Source organism: Pseudophryne corroboree, chromosome 9 (genome assembly GCF_028390025.1).
Source record: "Pseudophryne corroboree isolate aPseCor3 chromosome 9, aPseCor3.hap2, whole genome shotgun sequence".
NCBI classification, from domain to species: Eukaryota; Metazoa; Chordata; class Amphibia; order Anura; family Myobatrachidae; genus Pseudophryne; species Pseudophryne corroboree.
The window spans coordinates 248,636,098-248,659,237 of record NC_086452.1 but is presented as its reverse complement, the minus strand read 5'-3'; the positions used below and the strand labels follow the sequence as shown (position 1 = coordinate 248,659,237).

Below are 23,140 nucleotides of genomic sequence, written 5' to 3'. Positions count from 1 at the left end.
ATAGAGGGAGGAGCCAGCCCGCACTCTCAAACTCTTGAAGTGCCAATGGCTCCTGGTGGACCCTTCTATACCCCATGGTACTAATGTGGACCCCAGCATCCTCTACGGACTACAAGAAAAGGAATTACTAGTAGGTAACCATAATCCTATTTTTTGTACCGCTCGGGTTTACATGCGTTCGCACACTTGCAAAGCAAAAATACACTCCCCTATAGGCGGCGACTATCTGCTCGCAGCAGTGCAAAAAAACCCTAGCGAGCGATCAGGTCTGAATTAGGCCCATAATGCAGTAATTATATACGTTCCTGTCATAGGCTTTTTCCTTTGCATGTAATTCCAACTTTAGGTGCTTCTCATGCAGATCCCTTTTTCCCCTGCGATGTCACTCATAGGGGAGTATACACGGAGAGATCCGTTCTTAAAATCTAAGCAATCTGACTAGATTGCTTAGATTTTAAGCATTGATCTCTCACGTGTCTGCCCCCCAGCGATAGCGATGCACGGCCCCGTGTGTCGCTATCGCCGGTGCTAGATTGGCCTGCATGCACGCACAATCTAGCACATTGCTCATTTCACCTGCTGGGTGAACTTAGTGGCCCCCCCCCCCCCCCCCCCCGCTCAGCACACATCGCGCTGTGCTGAGCGGGGGGAGAGATGTGTGCTGAGCAGTCTGTGACAGATCGCTCAGCACACATCTCTCTAGTGTGTACTGCCCTATAGTCATCATATCAAAAAACAAGAATATATGGGGATCTCTGTGATTATATGGTCTAGAGGACTTATTTTTAATAGAATTTTTACACAGTTTTTTTACGTGTCATTTTTTTATGTGACGTGTGGAATTTCTTTTTTTTTTGAAATTCTTTATTTATACGTGGTCAGGTACATTGAAAAGGCATTCTAGAAATACATGGGACAGGCGGCCAACATAGCCAGCGTCCAAGATAGACCACAAATTTCAGATACATAACAGGGTTAATCAGTGTGGGAAAACAGTCGAGTTCAAACATGGGGATCAGGGGGGGGGGGGAGAGGAACGGGGGGGGACGACCACATTTATATTCATACATAGTATATATCTCAAGAACAACAAGATCATAATAGAGGGGAGACAGGAAAGAGACGAAGAGAGAGAGGGTAATAGGAAGAAGAGGTAGTTGAGAAAGATAGGAGTGGGGTTAAAGAAGAATGTCGGAGAGAGAAGGTGGTAGGTGCCCATGGGTCTGCGGGGGGAGCGGGGGCAGACGGAGGGGAACGGCTAGCCACGTTCAGCGGCGAGCCAGGGGGCCCAGACTTGCTCGAAGACGTGGCCCCGGTCGTGGAGGTAATAGGTGATTTTTTCCATTGAGGCGATGTGCCAGATTTTAGTTTTAAGGGATAGTAGGGAAGGTGGTGAGGGGCTCTTCCAGTTGAGGGCGATCAGTGATTTTGCTGCCGCTAGAATGTGTGAGGTCAGCTTTTGGGAGAATTTATTGAGAAGTGGGGGGGGATAACACAGTAGGGAGATCCAGGGGTCTTTCGGCAAAGGAGATTCTAGAAGTGAGTTGAGGAGGGAGTGGACCAAATCCCAGAAGGACATGATAACCGGGCAAGTCCACCATATGTGGAGCATAGTACCTCTAGCTCCGCAGTTCCTCCAGCAGGCCGGGGAGGCGGACGGGAAGAATTTGTTGAGACGGTCGGGAGTGTAGTACCAGCGATAATAAACTTTGTAGGCCGTTTCCTTATAGGCGGTGGCAATAGAGGATTTAGCAATCCCTAGTCTCATGTCCTCCCAGTCTTCGGTTTCGGGTGGAGGCCCGAGGTCCCGTTCCCATGCGAGTTCATGGGGCCGGGATAAAGGTAGGGAGGATTCCAGTAGGAGAGAATAAAGTTGGGAAATTATGCCTTTGGATGAGTGGGAGTTGACACATAGGGATTCAAAGGGAGTAAGGGCACGAAGTAAGGCGGTGGGGGGGAGGGAGGTTAGAAAGTGGCGTATTTGTAGGAATTGGAAGGGATTGAGTGGTTGTGAGGGGATTTTCTGCTGGAGGTCAGGTAGGGACAGCCATTGGCCCCGATCGGCAAAGTCGATTGGGAATTTAAGGCCAAGTGTTATCCACGCCCGGGATCTCGTACTCGAGAGTCCGGAGGGGAACATGGGATTCTGCCAGATGGGGGTCAAGGGTGAGGGTGTAGTAGTGAGACCCCACTTCAGAGAGAGGGTGTCCCAGGTTTTAAGGTTGAATTTGATGGTGGGAAGAAGTTTAGAGGTTGGGGGTCGAGAGGTGGAGGAGAGTCCCCATAAGGGGGTCAGGTCTGGGATGCCAATGAAGGCTGCCTCAATGTCCAACCAGGATAATGACCCTGGAGGAGCGTATGAAGTGACAATGTGGGATAAGTGGGAGGCGAGGTAGTATAGCTTAACGTCGGGAAGGCCTCTGCCTCCCGTGGAAGTTGATCTTTTCAGAGTGTTGGCTGCAATGCGGGGAGGCCTGTGGTTCCAAATAAAGCGTATAAGGGCTCGTTGGATATTGCGGAGAAAGGGGGCCGGGACCGCCACAGGAAGAGTCTGGAAAAGGTAGAGCCATTTGGGGATTATGGTCATTTTAACTGCTATGATCCTGCCCAGCCACGAGATGAAGAGACTGTTCCAAGAGGTCAGGTCGGCTAGTGTGTTGGTGAGGAGGGGCGGGAAGTTTTCTCGGAACAGGGAGTCATAGTGCGGGGTTAGGTAGATCCCTAAGTATTTAATCCTCGTGGGCTGCCATTTAAATTTAAAGTTGGCGCGAAGGGATTCAGCCTCATGTTGGGGGATATGTAGCATCATGGCCTCAGATTTGGAGTAGTTGATCTTATAGCCTGAAATAAGGCTATAGGCTTGTAGAACTGAGAATAAGTTTGGGAGTGAAATAAGGGGCTGGGTCAGGGAGAGTAGGATGTCATCTGCGAAGAGGGAAATTTTGGGATCTATCGGGCCTACCTGTACTCCGTGTATGTCCGGATGTATTCTAATTTGAGAGGCAAGGGGTTCTATGATGAGGGCAAATATTAAGGGGGAGAGGGGGCAGCCCTGACGTGTGCCATTGGAGATACTAAGTGGGGCGGATGGGGTACCATTGATAAGGACGGTGGCAGAGGGGGTGGAGTAGGATGCTAGTGAGGAAGCCCCCGGACAGGCCATAAGCCTCCAAGGCGGGTTTCAGGAATTCCCAGGAGATCCGGTCAAATGCTTTTTCGGCATCTAAGGAGAGCATGATAGTAGGGGATCTCCTGGAATTCGAGATATGTATAAGGTCAATAGCTCGTCTGGTGTTATCTCTTGCCTGGCGGCCCGGTATAAACCCTACTTGGTCGTAGTGAACAAGGGAAGGGAGGTATGGATTAAGGCGATTGGCCAGAATTTTAGCAAAGATTTTCAGGTCTAAGTTCAGGAGAGATATGGGGCGATAGCTAGCGCAGTTAAGGGGATCTTTGCCTTCTTTGGGGATCACCACAATTCTAGCCTCTAGCATCTCAGGGGGAAAAGGGTCGCCTTGGACAATCCCATTGAACAGAGAGTGTAGGTGGGGGGAGAGAAGGGCAGAGAATTTTTTGTAATAGAGAGCCGTGAACCCGTCCGGACCCGGGGATTTGCCGATTTTTTGCATGAGTATAGTCTGAGTGATTTCATCCACCGTAATCTCTCCGTTAAGAAGGTCCAAGGCGTCCTGGGGAAGTCTGGGTAGATTAGAAGCAGAGAGAAAGTGGGAGATAAGGTCGGATCGAGGTCGGGGGGAGGGGCCCGGTGGAGGGGGCGGGAGGTTGTATAGATCGGTGTAGTAAGATTGGAAAGCGGCTCTAATGGCAATGGGATCCTGAACAAGTTGATTGAGAGAGTTTCTGATAGTGACAATGTTGGTTTTGGCTCTCGTGGAGCGGAGTCGAGCCGCCAGGATCTTGTCCGCCTTGTCACCCTTCTCATAAAAGGACTGGCGAAGCCACTTAAGACGCTTGGCCACTCGTGTAGTAAGGAGGAGATCAAGTTCCGCCTTAATGGTGCGGAGTTCGGACAAGACCGTTGGGTCGGAGGACGCCTTGTGTTGGGTCTCAAGTGCGTGGAGTTTAATGGAGAGCCTGTTGTATTGGGAAAGGGATTGCTTTTTGGCTTTTGAGGCTAGACTGATGAGGTGTCCACGAAGAACAGCCTTATGCGCCAGCCAGAGGGTGGATCTGGAGATATCGGGGGAGTCATTTAAGGTGAAATAGTCAGAGATTTTGTCATGAAGATGGGACCTAATCTCAGGGTTATGTAGGAGGGAGTCGTTTAGGCGCCATGTCATAGGGCGAGGACGGGAAACCAAACCTGCCAGGTCGCAGGAGATGGGAGCGTGGTCGGACCATACTAATGGGTGAATATGGGCATCGCGGAGATTCAGAGCAAGATCATGACTGAGCAGGACCATATCAATGCGGGAGTAGGAGTTATGAGGGGCAGAGTAGAAGGTATAATCGCGGGCAGAGGGATCTTTTATCCTCCAGGAGTCGTAGAGGAGTTGAGAACGCATAAGTCGGAGGAGGGATCTAGAGCGGAGGGAGTCCGATGGGGAAGGAGTAGGGGGAGAGGAAGAGCGATCTAGCTGTGGGTTGAGGACGGAGTTGAAGTCCCCTGCAAGTATAAGGTCGCCCTGGCGGACTCGGGTGAGGAGATTATCTAGCCTCGTAAAGAACCGTTCCTGTCGCTGGTTAGGGGCGTAAACGTTAACCAGGGTGCATAGATTATTATTAAGTCTCCCTACCAGGACAAGGAACCGGCCGTCTTTGTCAGTATGAGAGTCTAGGAGTTCAAAAGAGAGGTGGCGGGCTATTAAAATCGCTACTCCACGTTTTTTGGCCAGGTGATCGCAGGCGTGAAAGGAGACAGGGAATGGTTTACATTGGAGGGTGGGGTGAGAGTCGTGTACGAAGTGAGTTTCCTGTAGGAAGATCAGGTCGCCTCCATGGTGTTTAAGGGAAGCAAAGAGCTTACCCCTCTTTTGAGGGCTATTCAGGCCCTTCACGTTATGAGAGAGTACCCGGAGACCCATGGGCAGGCAACAGCGAGGTCGGCGGATTTGAAAGGGCGGAGGTGGTTAAAAATGGAGAGGGGGGAGACAGATCGGAGATATATGATGTGAGAGAGAGTGTGGTCAGAGGAGGGGGGGGGGGGAAAGACCGGAGGGGGTGGGAGGGTGGGTGGTCGTCTGGCGGAGGAGGCCAGGACCGGTAGAGCTGACAAGGGGAAGGAATACTAGGTGTCGGGGGAGCACCTAGGTCAGCAGTAGGGCCTGGGGCCCTGTGGGGGCGCGGCATGGGGTCCAGATCGCGGATCACGAGCCGCTCGGGAAAGGACAGGAGGAAAGCCTCCCCTGGGTGTACCTGAGGGAGAGAGCTGGAGAGAAGACAGGAGGAGAAGACAGCGGGAGCGCCAGCCCCAAAGGGCGAGGAATAGGAAGGGGGGGGGGATGGAAGAGAGTAAGTCAAGTGTCAGCATGGAAACATATCAGAAGGGAGAGCTTCGAGTTTTTAGGCAGTTAGGCATTTAAGCTTTTAAACACAGTAACAATTCAACCAGGGATAACAACAAAACATTTGTGAGGCAACTAGGGGATCAAGAGGCAAGGTTACGGGGAACCTAAAGTAAAGTAGCGCCTCTGATGGGGGGATACGACCAGGAGTGATCGTCCCAATTCAATGTGGGGAGCGGTAGCTCAGAGAGGTAAAAGTTCTCAGGGAACTGGAGGTGGAGCCTGGGAGGCCGCAGAGGATGGGACCGTGAACCACTCGGAGCGAGGAGATTGAAGTGAGACCTGCTGTGTCCGTGGTGGGTGGCGTGGAGAATGGACATCTTGGTCAGGAGCGGAGATGCCCAGTCTGGAGAGGAGCGTTTGAGCCTCAGGTTGGTCTCTGGCTGTGATGAGCTTCCCTTGGTGCCACACTAGGATCCGGAAAGGGAAACCCCAGCGGTACTTCACGCTGTGGCGGGAGAGCAGGGAGGTGATGGGTTTAAAGTCCCTGCGTTTAGCTAGAGTTAGGGGGGATAAATCCTGAAAAATTTGGAGCGGAGTATTTTGGAAAGTCACAGAGCCCAGTCGTCGGGCCTCCCTCATGATGGCCTCCTTTGCTGTAAAGTAGTGCATTCGGAGGATGACATCTCTGGGCTGGGAGGAGTCCTGGGAGCGAGGCCGTAAGGCCCGATGGGCTCGGTCCAGTAGGAGATGCTCCTCGGGGGTGTCAGGCGACAGGTGTGCGAAGAGACGTTTGAGGTAAAGGTCAAGATGGGTCGCCTCGATCTCTTCTGGGATGCCCCGGATCCTCATATTATTTCTCCTTGCTCTATTGTCTTGGTCCTCGTTCTCCTCCCGGAGGTGGGCAACGTCCTGACGGAGTTGATGAAGCTCGGTCTCTGCTGCTTGCTGGAATGTTACCACTTCTTCCACTCTCCTTTCAAGTTGGTCGGTTCTGGAGCCGATATCGGCTATATCGGATTTCAAGGAGTGTAGAGCTTGGACTGAGGACTTAATGTCCCGCATCTCCTTAAGGAGGGAGAGGAAGTCTTTGCGGGTGAGGGGGGTGAGATCGTCATCTTCGGCCTCCGATTCGGAGGGACCTTGGGATGGGCCGGGATTGTCAGGCCTGTTTGTGGCTGGAGTGTTTTTTTTGGTTAGAAATGGTGTGAGGTCGGACCCCTGGGATTTTTTATTACCTCTGGTCATCTTGGGAGCGCAGGGGGGTAGGTGGAGGACAGGGTGGGAAATGGAGGCGGCGCTCCCGCAGTGAGGCTCAGGACCAGGGAAGGTGAATCTGGGGGTTTAGGGAGGCATCATGGTGTGGAGCTCAGCCGAGCCCGGCAGATGGAGCCCGCCCAGGGAGGCTCAAGCGAGCAGAGGGAGGGCACCCAGCCCCGGATTGGAGGCTGATAATCTGAAGCCGCAGAGACGATCTCCACCGCTCGGGGACCACGGGGGCGGGTCCTGGGCACGGACCAGCCAGTGACCGGGGTAGTCCCGCGGTTGGGTCCCGGCGGGGGGAGAGGACCGGTATGGAAACGGCCCACGGTGAGCTCCAATGTAGGCCCCAGCGGGCTTTAGGTGGTTGGAGGGGAACTGCGGTCCCAGAGACCCACAAAATGGCCGCCGCTGGAGTAGGCTGCAGGGAGCTGGAAGCTTGGGGGGATCCGGGCCGGCACTCCCCAAGAGGCAGTGTAGGCAAAGGGAGTGGAGCAGGTTCCCTCAGGCCCAGGAGGGGGACAGAGTCAGTCCCAGATTGAGGTCACAGGAGGGGGGGGGATGGAGCTGCAGCCAGCCCCTCCAGCGTGTGAGCGGTGGCCGTCCGCGGGTGGTGTACGCTGGGGCCCAGAAGGAGGGAGCACCGCAGGGAGGTAAGAGCAGGGGAAGCGGCGTACCACTTCGCCGGGGGGATCCCCGGGCTGCACGTCCTCCGTCCTCCCGTCCGGGTCCCGAGATCCAAGATGGCCGCCGCCGCGGGGATTCCGGGCCTCTCGCAGCAGTCGGGTTCTTCTCCCTCTTGCAGCACCGCCGACCCCAGATGTCAGGTAAGGGGAGGGGGGGTCCGGCTGCACAGATCCGAGCTGGGAGTCTCGAGCGGGCACTGCGGGGTCCCCAGAGGCGGACGGCCTCCGTGACGAGTGGCGCCGGACTGAACTCGAGGCCCCGGCTTCAGGTGGGTGGACAGGCCGCAGTCCGCAGAAGCCAGTATACCGGCTTCCCGACTCCGCGGCACGGGTCCACCAGCGTGAGGGGGTCTTAGTGGTGCAGTTGAAGGTGTAATGGAGCAGTCTGGGGGTGAGGGGAGGGAAACAAGGGGATATTTTCCACAGGGAATTGAGAGCTCCCTGTATGTGCAGCCACCCTGGTCAGACTCCAGGCCACGCCGACGTGTGGAATTTCTGTCTGTTTGGTTGTCCAAATTAAAAAAACGTATTGCATGAGACCTCCATACAGTCTTGTTTTCTCTGACGTCCTAGTGGATGCTGGGGACTCCGTAAGGACCATGGGGAATAGACGGGCTCCGCAGGAGACTGGGCACTCTATAAGAAAGATTTGGTACTATCTGGTGTGCACTGGCTCCTCCCTCTATGCCCCTCCTCCAGACCTCAGTTAGATTTCTGTGCCCGGCCGAGCTGGATGCACACTAGGGGCTCTCCTGAGCTCCTAGAAAAGAAAGTATATGTTAGGTTTTTTATTTTACAGTGAGACCTGCTGGCAACAGGCTCACTGCAACGAGGGACTAAGGGGAGAAGAAGCGAACCTACCTGCTTGCAGCTAGCTTGGGCTTCTTAGGCTACTGGACACCATTAGCTCCAGAGGGATCGACCGCAGGACCCGTCCTTGGTGTTCGTTCCCGGAGCCGCGCCGCCGTCCCCCTTACAGAGCCAGAAGCAAGAAGATGGTCCGGAAAATCGGCGGCAGAAGACTTCAGTCTTCACCAAGGTAGCGCACAGCACTGCAGCTGTGCGCCATTGCTCCTCATACACACTTCACACTCCGGTCACTGAGGGTGCAGGGCGCTGGGGGGGGGGCACCCTGAGCAGCAATAAAAACACCTTGGCTGGCAAAATAACCACAATATATAGCCCCAGAGGCTATATATGTGGTAATTACCCCTGCCAGAATACAGAAAAAAGCGGGAGAAAAGTCAGCCGAAAAAGGGGCGGAGCCATCTCCCTCAGTACACTGGCGCCATTTCTCCCTCACAGTTCCGCTGGAAGGAAGCTCCCTGACTCTCCCCTGCAGTCTACACTACAGAAAAGGGTAAAAAAGAGAGGGGGGGCACTAAATTTAGGCGCAGTAAATATTATAGCAGCTATAGGGGACATAATTCAGTTAGTCCCTGCATTATATAGCGCTCTGGTGTGTGCTGGCATACTCTCTCTCTGTCTCCCCAAAGGGCTTTTGTGGGGTCCTGTCTCCTTTAAGAGCATTCCCTGTGTGTGTGCGGTGTGTCGGTACGGCTGTGTCGACATGTTTGATGAGGAGGCTTATGTGGAGGTGGAGCAGATGCCTATAAATGTGATGTCACCCCCTGCGGGGCAGACACCTGAGTGGATGGACTTATGGAAGGAATTACGTGCAAGTGTCGACTCCTTACATAAAAAATTTGACGACATGCCAAATGCGGGACAGCCGGCTTCTCAGCTCGTGCCTGCCCAGACAATTCAAAGGCCATCAGGGGCTCTGAAACGCCCACTACCTCAGATGGCAGACACAGATGTCGACACGGATACTGATACCAGTGTCGACGACGATGAGTCAAATTTAATGTCCACTAGGGCCATTCGTTGCATGATTGAGGCAATGAAAGAGGTATTACACATTTCTGATATAAACCCAGGTACCTCAAAAAAGGGTATTATGTTTGGGGAGAAAAAACTACCAATAGTTTTTCCCCCATCTGAAGAATTAAATGAAGTGTGTGAAGAAGCGTGGGCTTTCCCCGATAAAAAATTGGTGATTTCAAAAAAATTACTAATGGCGTTCCCTTTCTCGCCAGAGGATAGGTTACGTTGGGAAACTCCCCCTAGGGTGGATAAAGCGCTCACACGTTTGTCTAAAAAGGTGGCACTACCGTCTCCGGATACGGCCGCCCTAAAGGAACCTGCTGATAGAAAGCAGGAGGCTATCCTAAAGTCTATATATACACACACTGGTGTTATACTGAGACCAGCTATTGCTTCAGCGTGGATGTGCAGTGCTGCTGCTGCTTGGTCAGATTCCCTGTCGGAAAATATTGACACCCTAGACAGGGACACTATATTGCTAACCGTAGAGCATATAAAAGACTCAGTCTTGTACATGAGAGATGCACAGAGGGAGATCTGCCGGCTGGCATCTAGAATAAGTGCATTGTCCATTTCTGCTAGGAGAGGCTTATGGGCTCGGCAGTAGACAGGGGATGCAGATTCTAAAAGGCACATGGAAGTTTTGCCTTATAAGGGTGAGGAGTTATTCGGGGATGGTCTCTCAGTCCTTGTTTCCACAGCAACAGCTGGGAAGTCAGCATTTTTGCCCCATGTCCCCTCACAGCCTAAGAAAGTGCCATATTATCAGGTACAGTCCTTTCGACCCCAGAAAAACAGGCGGGGAAAAGGCGGGTCCTTTCTGTCTAGAGGCAGAGGAAGGGGAAAAAAGCTGCAACACACAGCAGGTTCCCAGGAACAAAAGTCCTCCCCCGCTTCTTCCAAATCCGCCGCATGACGGTGGGGCTCCACAGGCGGAGCCAGGTACGGTGGGGGGCCGCCTCAAAAATTTCAGCGATCAGTGGCTTCGCTCACGGGTGGATCGCTGGATCCTTCAAGTAGTATCTCAGGGGTACAAGCTGGAATTCGAGGCGCCTCCCCCCCGCCGTTTCCTCAAATCGGCCTTACCGACAACTCCCTCGGGCAGGGAGGCTGTACTAGAGGCAATTCACAAGCTGTATTCCCAGCAGGTGATAGTCAAGGTACCCCTACTTCAACAAGGACGGGGTTACTATTCCACACTGTTTGTGGTACCGAAACCGGACGGTTCGGTGAGACCCATTTTAAATTTGAAATCCTTGAACACATACATAAAAAGATTCAAGTTCAAGATGGAATCGCTCAGGGCGGTTATTGCAAGCCTGGACGAGGGGGATTACATGGTATCCCTGGACATCAAGGATGCTTACCTGCATGTCCCAATTTACCTTCCTCACCAGGAGTACCTCAGATTTGTGGTACAGGATTGCCATTACCAATTCCAGACACTACCGTTTGGACTGTCCACGGCACCGAGGGTGTTTACCAAGGTAATGGCAGAAATGATGATACTCCTTCGAAAAAAGGGAGTTTTAATTATCCCGTACTTGGACGATCTCCTAATAAAGGCGAGGTCCAGGGAGCAGTTACTGGTCGGAGTAGCACTATCTCGGGAAGTGCTACAACAGCATGGCTGGATTCTAAACATTCCAAAGTCACAACTGGTTCCTTCCACACGCTTACTGTTCCTGGGGATGATTCTGGATACAGAACAGAAAAAAGTGTTTCTCCCGCAGGAGAAAGCCAAGGAGCTGTCATCTTTAGTCAGAGACCTCCTAAAACCAAAACGGGTATCGGTGCATCACGGCACACGAGTCCTGGGAAAAATGGTGGCTTCATACGAAGCAATTCCATTCGGCAGGTTCCATGCAAGGACCTTCCAGTGGGACCTCTTGGACAAGTGGTCAGGATTGCATCTTCAGATGCATCAACTGATAACCCTGTCTCCAAGGACCAGGGTGTCTCTACTGTGGTGGCTGCAGAGTGCTCATCTTCTAGAGGGCCGCAGATTCGGCATACAGGACTGGGTCCTGGTGACCACGGATGCCAGCCTTCGAGGCTGGGGCGCAGTCACACAGGGAAGAAATTTCCAGGGACTTTGGTCAAGTCAGGAGTCGTCCCTACACATAAATATACTGGAACTGAGGGCCATTTACAATGCCCTAAGTCAGGCAAGGCCCCTGCTTCAAAACCAGCCGGTTCTGATCGAATCAGACAACATCACGGCAGTCGCCCATGTAAACCGACAGGGCGGCACAAGAAGCAGGATGGCGATGGCAGAAGCCACAAGGATTCTCCGATGGGCGGAAAATCATGTACTAGCACTGTCAGCAGTGTTCATTCCGGGAGTGGACAACTGGGAAGCAGACTTCCTCAGCAGACACGACCTACACCCGGGAGAGTGGGGACTTCATCCAGAAGTCTTCCTACTGTTGGTAAACCGTTGGGAAAGGCCACAGGTGGACATGATGGCGTCCCGCCTCAACAAAAAGCTAAAGAGATATTGCGCCAGGTCAAGGGACCCTCAGGCGATAGCTGTGGACGCTCTAGTGACACCGTGGGTGTACCAGTCGGTTTATGTGTTCCCTCCTCTGCCTCTCATACCAAAGGTACTGAGAATAATAAGAAGGCAAGGAGTAAGAACGATACTCGTGGTTCCGGATTGGCCAAGAAGAGCTTGGTACCCAGAACTTCAAGAAATGTTATCAGAGGACCCATGGCCTCTACCGCTCAGACAGGATCTGCTACAGCAGGGGCCCTGTCTGTTCCAAGACTTACCGCGGCTGCGTTTGACGGCATGGCGGTTGAATTCCGGATCCTAAAGGAAAAGGGCATTCCGGAGGAAGTCATTCCTATGCTGATAAAAGCCAGGAAAGAAGTAACCGCAAACCATTATCACCGCATTTGGCGAAAATATGTTGCATGGTGTGAGGCCAGGAAGGCCCCTACAGAGGAATTTCAGCTGGGTCGTTTTCTGCACTTCCTACAGTCGGGAGTGACTATGGACCTAAAATTGGGTTCCATTAAGATCCAGATTTCGGCTCTGTCGATTTTCTTCCAGAAAGAACTGGCTTTACTGCCTGAAGTTCAGACTTTTGTAAAGGGAGTGCTTCATATTCAGCCCCCTTTTGTGCCTCCTGTGGCACCTTGGGATCTCAATGTGGTGTTGAGTTTCCTAAAATCACATTGGTTTGAACCACTTAAAACTGTGGATCGGAAATATCTCACGTGGAAAGTGGTCATGTTATTGGCCTTGGCTTCGGCCAGGCGTGTGTCAGAATTGGCGGCTTTGTCATGTAAAAGCCCTTATCTGATTTTCCATATGGATAGGGCAGAATTGAGGACTCGTCCCCAGTTTCTCCCTAAGGTGGTATCAGCTTTTCACTTGAACCAACCTATTGTGGTGCCTGCGGCTACTAGGGACTTGGAGGATTCCAAGTTACTGGACGTAGTCAGGGCCTTGAAAATTTATGTTTCCAGGACGGCTGGAGTCAGGAAAACTGACTCGCTTTTTATCCTGTATGCACCCAACAAAATAGGTGCTCCTGCGTCTAAGCAGACTATTGCTCGCTGGATTTGTAGCACAATTCAGCTGGCGCATTCTGCGGCTGGATTGCCGCGTCCTAAATCAGTGAAAGCCCATTCCACGAGGAAGGTGGGCTTATCTTGGGCGGCTGCCCGAGGGGTCTCGGCTTTACAACTTTGCCGAGCTGCAACTTGGTCAGGGGCAAACACGTTTGCTAAATTCTACAAATTTGATACCCTGGCTGAGGAGGACCTTGAGTTCTCTCATTCGGTGCTGCAGAGTCATCCGCACTCTCCCGCCCGTTTGGGAGCTTTGGTATAATCCCCATGGTCCTTACGGAGTCCCCAGCATCCACTAGGACGTCAGAGAAAATAAGAATTTACTCACCGGTAATTCTATTTCTCGTAGTCCGTAGTGGATGCTGGGCGCCCATCCCAAGTGCGGATTGTCTGCAATACTTGTATATAGTTATTGCCTAACTAAAGGGTTATTGTTGAGCCATCTGTTGAGAGGCTCAGTTATATTTCATACTGTTAACTGGGTATAATATCACGAGTTATACGGTGTGATTGGTGTGGCTGGTATGAGTCTTACCCGGGATTCAAAATCCTTCCTTATTGTGTCAGCTCTTCCGGGCACAGTATCCTAACTGATGTCTGGTGGAGGGGCATAGAGGGAGGAGCCAGTGCACACCAGATAGTACCAAATCTTTCTTATAGAGTGCCCAGTCTCCTGCGGAGCCCGTCTATTCCCCATGGTCCTTACGGAGTCCCCAGCATCCACTACGGACTACGAGAAATAGAATTACCGGCGAGTAAATTCTTATTTTTTATATGATGACTATGGGGGTCATTCCGAATTGATCGCTCGCTGCCGTTTTTCACAGCGCAGCGATCAGTTAAAAAAACGGAAAAACTGCGCATGCATATGCCCCACAATGCGCAGGCCCATCGTACGGGTACAAAGTGGATCGTTGCTGGGCGATGGATTTAATGAAGAATCTATTCGCACAACTGATTGCAAGGAGATTGACAGGAAGAAGGCGTTTTGTGGGTGGCAACTGAGTTTTCTGGGAGTGTTTGGAAAACGCAGGCGTGTCCAAGCGTTTGCAGGGCAGGTGTCTGACGTCAATTCCAGGACCAAAAAGACTGAAGTGATCGCAAGAGCTGAGTGAGTTCAGACCTACTCAGAAACTGCACAAAATGTTTTTGCAGAGCTCGGCAGCACAGGCGTTTGCACACTTGCAAAGCGAAAATACACTCCCCTGTGGGCGGCGACTATGCGTTTGCATGGCTGTTAAAAGTAGCTAGCGAGCGATCAACTCGGAATGACCCCCTATGAGTGATACCTTTTTCGCAAGGGAAAAAGGTACAGTATCTGCATCAGAAGCCTACAGTTGAAATGACATGCAAAGGAAAAAAGTCTATGACAGGAACGTATATAATTACTGCATTATGGGGGTCATTCCGACCCGATCGCACGCTGCACTTCTTCGCAGCCGTGCGATCGGGTCAGAACTGCACATGTGCAGCGTTGCCCGGCAACAGGCAGCAACGCCGCTAACTTAAGAAAGCTGTCGCAGCTGTGACCGCAAGAAGATTGACAGGAGGAAGGCGGAACCGGGTGTCAACTCACCGTTTTCTGGACATGGAGATTCAAACGCAGGCGTGTCGAGGTGTTTGGAGGGTGGATGTCTGACTTCAGTTCCGAGACCTGCAACGCTGGATTGATTGCACAGGGTAAGTAACTCTTACCCTGGTCTTGTTCTACACAAAACTTTTTTTGCATAGCAAGCGATCGCAGCCTTGCTATGCAAAAATACACTCCCCCATAGGTGGCGTCTAGTTGATCGCATGGGCTGAAAAAAGTGGCAGCGTGCGATTAACTCGGAATGAGGGCCTATGGGGGTCATTCCGAGATGAATATAAAATTAGCACAGCTACGATCATTCACACTGACATGCGGGGGGACGCCCAGCACAGGGCTGTCCCGCCCCGCATGTCAGTGCCGACCCCCCTGCAGAAGTGCAAAGGCATCGCACAGCGGCGATGCCTTTGCACTTCAAGAGTAGCTCTCGACCAGCGCAGCTTTAGCGACCGCATCTGCCTGCCAATCAGGCAGAGCCGATCGTAGCGGCCCGACGGCCTTCGGCCGTCTGGCATGCGCCGGTGCACTCCAGCGCATGCGCAGTTCTGACCCGATCGCACCGCTGCGATAAACTGTAGCTTGCGATCGGGTCAGAATGACCCCCTATATCTATTTATGCCTGAATAAGTTTGCCCAATTGATCTGTATTATTGATGCAATGTTGTGGGTGTATCTTAGAAGGAAGCAACTGTGCAGCTGCTTACCTCCATTGTCACCTCACTGACAGCACGTCGCAGAGCTCAGACACTAGCGGAGACAACTTGGGGGGTAGAGAACACGTGGCAGGCAGCTTCAGCTCTGCCCTCGCTGTATTAGCAGCGGTGTGTCCAACACCACTGCTATTACTTTACACAGCGTGTAGCCAGGACCGGTCCGAGCCTATTTTTTTTAGTAAGCAAATAAAATTTCTGGGGCCCTTTGATGGGATAAACTTCTTAAATGTACAGTGTGTGCCATAAAAAGAGGTGTGGTCTCACAAGAAAAGGGCATGGCCAGATACTGTTACCCCAATCTTCTGTGCCAGATACACATGTCCCCATAGTGCCAGATTCACATATGCTCCCAGTGCCAAATTCACATATGCCTCCAGTGCCAGATTCACATATGCCCCCAGTGCCAGATTCACATATGCCCCCAGTGCCAGATTCGCATATGCCCCCAGTGCCAGATTCACATATGTCCCCATAGTGCCAGATTCGCATATGTCTCCATAGTGCCAGATACGCATATGTCCCCATAGTGCCAGATAGGCATATGTCCCCATAGTGCCAGATAGGCATATGTCTCCATAGTGCCAGATACGCAGATGCCCCCACAATGCCAGTTACGCAGATGCCCCTACAGTGCCAGATACGCAGATGCCCCCACAGTGCCAGATACGCAGATGCCCCCACAGTTCCAGATACGCAGATGCCCCCACAGTGCCAGATACGCAGATGCCCCCACAGTGCCAGATACGCAGATTCCCCCACAGCGCTAGATACGCAGATGCCCCCACAGCGCCAGATACGAATATGCTCCCACAGCACCAGAAACGCAGATGCCCCCACAGCGCCAGATATGCAGATGCCCCCACAGTGCCAGATATGCCCCCACAGCGCCAGATATGCATATGTCCCCACAGTGCCAAAAACACATACCCCCACAGGATGCCTCGCAGGTGGGCAGGAGCAGGCGAGCGGGCGGGCAGGAGCGAGCGGCACCTGCACTTTCAAACAAGTCTGCATTGTCCGGCCTCATCGCAGTTTGCGCATATGTAATGAGCGGCGTGACATCATGACGCTCCGCCGCTCATTACATATGCATAATCGATGCGGCAGTACACTGGAGGTGGGGGGAGTACGTGCATGTCCGTGGCAGCATTGACTGTCACTGTCTATGACAGTGAAGTCAGTGAATCACGGTACGCAGCCGGAGTGCCCTCTATGTGCGGCGCCTTACTCGGCCGCGTACTGTATGTATAGGGCCGGCATTGTAGCGCTGCAGCTAATATCGGCGGCGGCAGGCACAGGCGGGCAATCGTGGGTCCGGGTGGAAGGAGCCTCTCTCCATATTTGGGGGGATCGAGCTTTCCCCTTGACCCACCCCCTTTCCGACACCTCTGGATACAGTGGAAGTGTTCCAGAAAATGAGGGGGTGTCAGTCCCCTTTTCTGGGCATGCTGAAGCCAGTTGCTGTGTCCTCAGACGCAGTTTCACTGATCCTAGGAGTGTAGAGTTGCCAGACATCCTGAGTAACCTGAGGGTCCTTTGTTGTCCAATGGGCCATCAAGTGTTCACACTGTGGATCCGATGCTGCCTCTTTGGACACAGGCAGTGGATCTGAGAAGCCAGTAGCACAAAGACGCAGTGGTAGCGACATTTGCGTCAACCTCTGAATCAGAACCACAGTCTGCTGCATTTTGGGTAACACACCCAGTAGTATGCATGGCTTTAGTCGCTTTACGTGGCTAATCCCGGTGCATTTGGGAGTGATAAGTAATAGGTGTCCAAAGGCACAAACAATTGAATATCGCTCATCACTTTAGAAGGGAGCTGCAGGTGCGAGAAAACTACTGAATTCCCCTCTTACAGTGTATGTGTGTTTTGTAATGAGTTGTACATTAAAGGAGTATTTTGAGGAACAAAATCTGTATACAGGTATAACAATCACTGTGTAATTAAATAGCTCATGCATGTAATAGTCCAAGGATAGGTTAATAGGGGTTTGAAGGGCTATGTGTTTTCAACTACTCGGAGACCAAGAGCCAAGAAATGTCTATAAATCCACTCAAAGACTAATGTCCTTCAGACCTCCCACCATGCCTCTTACATGTTTATAAAATCTTCCCACATGCTTCTTGCATGCACTATAAGCATCCTCACATTACCATCATATCACCACCACATTGACGGACATTCTTAGTCAAAATTGGGACTATACTTTCTCTCAAATAAGTTTTTCACTTTACTTTCTATTCATGTGTTAAATCAGTGGGGTAGCAGTGCTTTTCGTATTTTATTTGTTTAATTGCAGAAGTGAGTTATTTATATTTCTCCAACGTCCTAGTGGATGCTGGGAACTCCGAAAGGACCATGGGGAATAGCGGCTCCGCAGGAGTCTGGGCACAACTAAAAGAAAGTTTTTAGACTACCTGGTGTGCACTGGCTCCTCCCACCATGACCCTCCTCCAAGCCTCAGTTAGATTTTGTGCCCGGCCGAGCTGGATGCACACTAGGGGCTCTCCTGAGCTCTTAGAAGAAAGTATATTTTAGTTTTTTTATTTTACAGTGAGACCTGCTGGCAACAGGCTCACTGCAACGAGGGACTAAGGGGAGAAGAAGCAAACCTACTTGCTTGCAGCTAGCTTGGGCCTCTTAGGCTACTGGACACCATTAGCTCCAGAGGGACCGTCCGCATGGAACTGGCCTTGGTGTTCGGTCCCGGAGCCGCGCCGCCGTCCCCCTTACAGAGCCAGAAGCAAGAAGAAGTCCGGAAAATCGGCGGCATGAAGACTTCTGTCTTCTCCAAGGTAGCGCACAGCACTGCAGCTGTGCGCCATTGCTTCTCATACACACTTCACACTCCGGTCACTGAGGGTGCAGGGCGCTGAGGGGGGGCGCCCTGAGCAGCAATAAAAACACCTTGGCTGGCAAAACAATCACAATATATAGCCCCAGAGGCTATATATGTGATAATTACCCCTGCCAGAATCCTTAAAAAAGCGGGAGAATAGTCCGCGGAAAAGGGGCGGAGCTATCCCCCTCAGCACACTGGCGCCATTTTTCCCTCACAGTTCCGCTGGAAGGAAGCTCCCTGGCTCTCCCCTGCAGTCTACACTACAGAAAAAGGGTAAATAAGAGAGGGGGGGGCACTAAATTTAGGCGCAGTAAATATTATAGCAGCTATAGGGGACATCATTCAGTTAGTCCCTGCAGTATATAGCGCTCTGGTGTGTGCTGGCATACTCTCTCTCTGTCTCCCCAAAGGGCTTCTGTGGGGTCCTGTCCTCTGTTTAGAGCATTCCCGGTGTGTGTGCGGTGTGTCGGTACGGCTGTGTCGACATGTTTGAGGAGGAAAATTATGTGGAGGCGGAGCAGATGCCTGTAGAAGTGATGTCACCCCCTGCGGGGCAGACACCTGAGTGGATGGTTTTATGGAAGGAATTACGTGCAAGTGTCGACTCCTTACACAAAAAATTTGACGACATGCCAAATGCGGGACAGCCGGCTTCTCAGCTTGTGCCTGCCCAGGTGTCTCAAAGGCCATCAGGGGCTCTAAAATGCCCGCTACCTCAGATGGCAGACCCAGATGTCGACATGGATACTGATACCAGTGTCGACGACGATGAGTCTAATCTAATGTCCACTAAAGCCATTCGCTGCATGATTGAGGCAATGAAAGAGGTGTTACACATTTCAGATTTAAACCCAGGTACCACAAAAAAGGGTATTATGTTTGGGGAGAAAAAACTACCCGTAGTTTTTCCCCCATCTGAAGAATTAAATGAAGTGTGTGAAGAAGCGTGGGCTTTCCCTGATAAAAGATTGATAATCTCAAAAAAATTACTAATGGCGTTCCCTTTCCCGCCAGAGGATAGGGCACGTTGGGAAACACCTCCTAGGGTGGATAAAGCGCTCACACGTTTGTCTAAAAAGGTGGCACTTCCGTCTCCGGATACGGCCGCCCTGAAGGAGCCTGCGGATAGAAAACAGGAGGCAATCCTGAAGTCTATATATACGCACACAGGCATTATACTTAGACCAGCTATTGCGTCAGCATGGATGTGCAGTGCTGCCGCTGCGTGGTCAGATTCCCTGTCAGAAAATATTGACACCCTAGACAGGGACACTATTCTGCTAACCATAGAGCATATAAAAGACTCAGTCTTATACATGAGAGATGCACAGGGGGAGATCTGCCGGCTGGCATCTAAAATAAGTGCATTGTCCATTTCTGCTAGGAGAGGCTTATGGACCCGGCAGTGGACAGGGGATGCAGATTCCAAAAGGCACATGGAAGTTTTGCCTTATAAGGGTGAGGAGTTATTCGGGGATGGTCTCTCGGACCTCGTTTCCACAGCGACAGCTGGGAAGTCAGCATTTTTACCCCATGTTCCCTCACAGCCTAAAAAAGCGCCGTTTTATCAGGTACAGTCCTTTCGGACCCAGAAAAACAGGCGAGGAAAAGGCGGGTCTTTTCTGTCCAGAGGCAGAGGTAGGGGAAAAAGGCTGCAACAAACAGCTAGTTCCCAGGAGCAAAAGTCCTCCCCCGCTTCTTCCAAGTCCGCCGCATGACGGTGGGGCTCCACAGGCGGAGCCAGGTACGGTGGGGGGCCGCCTCAAAAATTTCAGCTATCAGTGGGCTCGCTCACAGGTGGATCCCTGGATCTTTCAAGTAGTATCTCAGGGGTACAAGCTGGATTTCGAGGCGTCTCCCCCCCGCCGTTTCCTCAAATCAGCCTTGCTAGCAACTCCCTCGGACAGGGAGGCTGTGCTAGAGGCAATTCACAAGCTGTATTCCCAGCGCGTGATAGTCAAGGTGCCCCTACTTCAACAAGGACGGGGTTACTATTCCACACTGTTTGTGGTACCGAAACCGGACGGTTCGGTGAGACCCATTTTAAATTTGAAATCCTTGAACACATACATAAAAAAATTCAAGTTCAAGATGGAATCGCTCAGGACGGTTATTGCAAGTCTAGACGAGGGGGATTACATGGTATCCCTGGACATCAAGGATGCTTACCTGCATGTCCCCATTTACCATCCTCACCAGGAGTACCTCAGATTTGCGGTACAGAATTGCCATTACCAATTCCAGACGCTGCCGTTTGGTCTGTCCACGGCACCGAGGGTGTTTACTAAGGTAATGGCGGAAATGATGATACTCCTTCGAAAAAAGGGAGTTTTAATTATCCCATACTTGGACGATCTCCTAATAAAGGCGAGATCCAAGGAGCAGTTGTTGGTAGGAGTAGCACTATCTCAGGAGGTGCTACACCAGCACGGTTGGATTCTAAATATTCCAAAGTCACAGCTGGTTCCGACGACACGTCTACTGTTCCTGGGAATGATTCTGGACACAGTCCAGAAAAAAGTGTTTCTCCCAGAGGAAAAAGCCATGGAGCTGTCGTCTCTAGTCAGAAACCTCCTAAAACAAAACAGGTGTCGGTGCATCATTGCACGCGAGTCCTGGGAAAGATGGTGGCTTCTTACGAAGCAATTCCTTTCGGCAGGTTCCATGCCAGAATCTTTCAGTGGGACCTGTTGGACCAATGGTCCGGATCGCATCTTCAGATGCATCGGCTAATAACCCTGTCTCCAAGAACCAGGGTGTCTCTACTGTGGTGGCTGCAGAGTGCTCATCTTCTAGAGGGCCGCAGATTCGGCATACAGGACTGGATCCTGGTGACCACGGATGCCAGCCTTCGAGGCTGGGGGGCAGTCACACAGGGAAGAAACTTCCAAGGACTATGGTCGAGTCAGGAGACTTCCCTACACATAAATATTCTAGAACTGAGGGCCATTTACAATGCCCTAAGTCAGGCAAAATCCCTGCTTCAAAACCAGCCGGTACTGATCCAATCAGACAACATCACGGCAGTCGCCCATGTAAACCGACAGGGCGGCACAAGAAGCAGGACGGCGATGGCAGAAGCCACAAGGATTCTCCGATGGGCGGAAAATCACGTGTTAGCACTGTCAGCAGTGTTCATTCCGGGAGTGGACAACTGGGAAGCAGACTTCCTCAGCAGACACGATCTCCACCCGGGAGAGTGGGGACTTCATCCAGAAGTCTGCACACTGATTGTAAATCGTTGGGAACGGCCACAGGTGGACATGATGGCGTCCCGCCTAAACAAAAAACTAGAGAGATATTGCGCCAGGTCAAGGGACCCTCAGGCGATAGCGGTGGACGCTCTAGTGACACCGTGGGTGTACCAGTCGGTTTATGTGTTCCCTCCTCTGCCTCTCATACCAAAGGTACTGAGAATAATAAGAAAACGAGGAGTAAGGACAATTCTCGTGGTTCCGGATTGGCCAAGAAGAGCGTGGTACCCGGAACTTCAAGAGATGATCTCAGAGGACCCATGGCCTCTGCCGCTCAGACAGGACCTGCTGCAGCAGGGGCCCTGTCTGTTCCAAGACTTACCGCGGCTGCGTTTGACGGCATGGTGGTTGAACACCGGATCCTAAAGGAGAAAGGCATTCCGGAGGATGTCATTCCTACGCTGATTAAAGCCAGGAAAGATGTAACTGTAAAACATTATCACCGCATATGGCGGAAATATGTTGCTTGGTGTGAGGCCAATAAGGCCCCAACAGAGGAATTTCAGCTGGGTCGATTTCTGCACTTCCTACAGGCAGGAGTGTCTATGGGCCTAAAATTAGGCTCCATTAAGGTGCAGATATCGGCTCTGTCGATTTTCTTCCAAAAAGAACTAGCTTCACTACCTGAAGTTCAGACATTTGTAAAAGGAGTGCTGCATATTCAGCCCCCTTTTGTGCCTCCAGTGGCACCCTGGGATCTCAACGTGGTGTTGAATTTCCTAAAATCACATTGGATTGAACCACTGAAGACCGTGGATCTTAAATATCTCACGTGGAAAGTGGTCATGTTATTGGCCTTGGCTTCGGCCAGGCGTGTTTCAGAATTGGCGGCTTTGTCATGCAAAAGCCCTTATCTGATTTTCCATATGGATAGGGCAGAATTGAGGACTCGTCCCCCGTTTCTCCCTAAGGTGGTATCAGCTTTTCACTTGAACCAGCCTATTGTAGTGCCTGCGGCTACTAGTAACGTGGAGGATTCCAAGTTGCTGGACGTAGTCAGGGCCTTGAAAATGTATGTTTCCAGGACGGCTGGAGTCAGGAAAACTGACTCGCTATTTATCCTGTATGCACCCAACAAACTGGGTGCTCCTGCTTCTAAGCAGACTATTGCTCGCTGGATTTGTAGCACAATTCAGCTGGCGCATTCTGCGGTTGGGCTGCCGCGTCCTAAATCAGTTAAAGCCCATTCTACAAGGAAGGTGGGCTCATCTTGGGCGGCTGCCCGAGGGGTCTCTGCTTTACAACTTTGCCGAGCTGCTACTTGGTCAGGGGCAAACACGTTTGCAAAATTCTACAAATTTGATACCCTGGCTGAGGAGGACCTTGAGTTCTCTCATTCGGTGCTGCAGAGTCATCCGCACTCTCCCGCCCGTTTGGGAGCTTTGGTATAATCCCCATGGTCCTTTCGGAGTTCCCAGCATCCACTAGGACGTTAGAGAAAATAAGATTTTACTCACCGGTAAATCTATTTCTCGTAGTCCGTAGTGGATGCTGGGCGCCCGTCCCTAGTGCGGATTGTCTGCAATAATTGTACATAGTTATTGTTTAATAACGGGTTATTGTTATGAGCCATCTGTTGAGAGGCTCAGTTTTGTTTCATACTGTTAACTGGATATGGTATCACGTGTTGTACGGTGTGATTGGTGTGGCTGATATGAGTCTTACCCGGGATTCAAAATCCTTCCTTATTGTGTCAGCTCTTCCGGGCACAGTATCCTAACTGAGGCTTGGAGGAGGGTCATGGTGGGAGGAGCCAGTGCACACCAGGTAGTCTAAAAGCTTTCTTTTAGTTGTGCCCAGACTCCTGCGGAGCCGCTATTCCCCATGGTCCTTTCGGAGTTCCCAGCATCCACTACGGAC

At 51.7% G+C, this 23,140-nt stretch overlaps 1 protein-coding gene across 2 annotated transcripts in view; it reads left to right on the top strand.

Moving 5' to 3' along the window:
- Positions 1 to 23,140, top strand: part of GLRX2 (glutaredoxin 2) — a 199,918-nt gene that overhangs the window by 113,345 nt on the left and 63,433 nt on the right. The gene's annotated exons all lie outside the window — the stretch shown is intronic.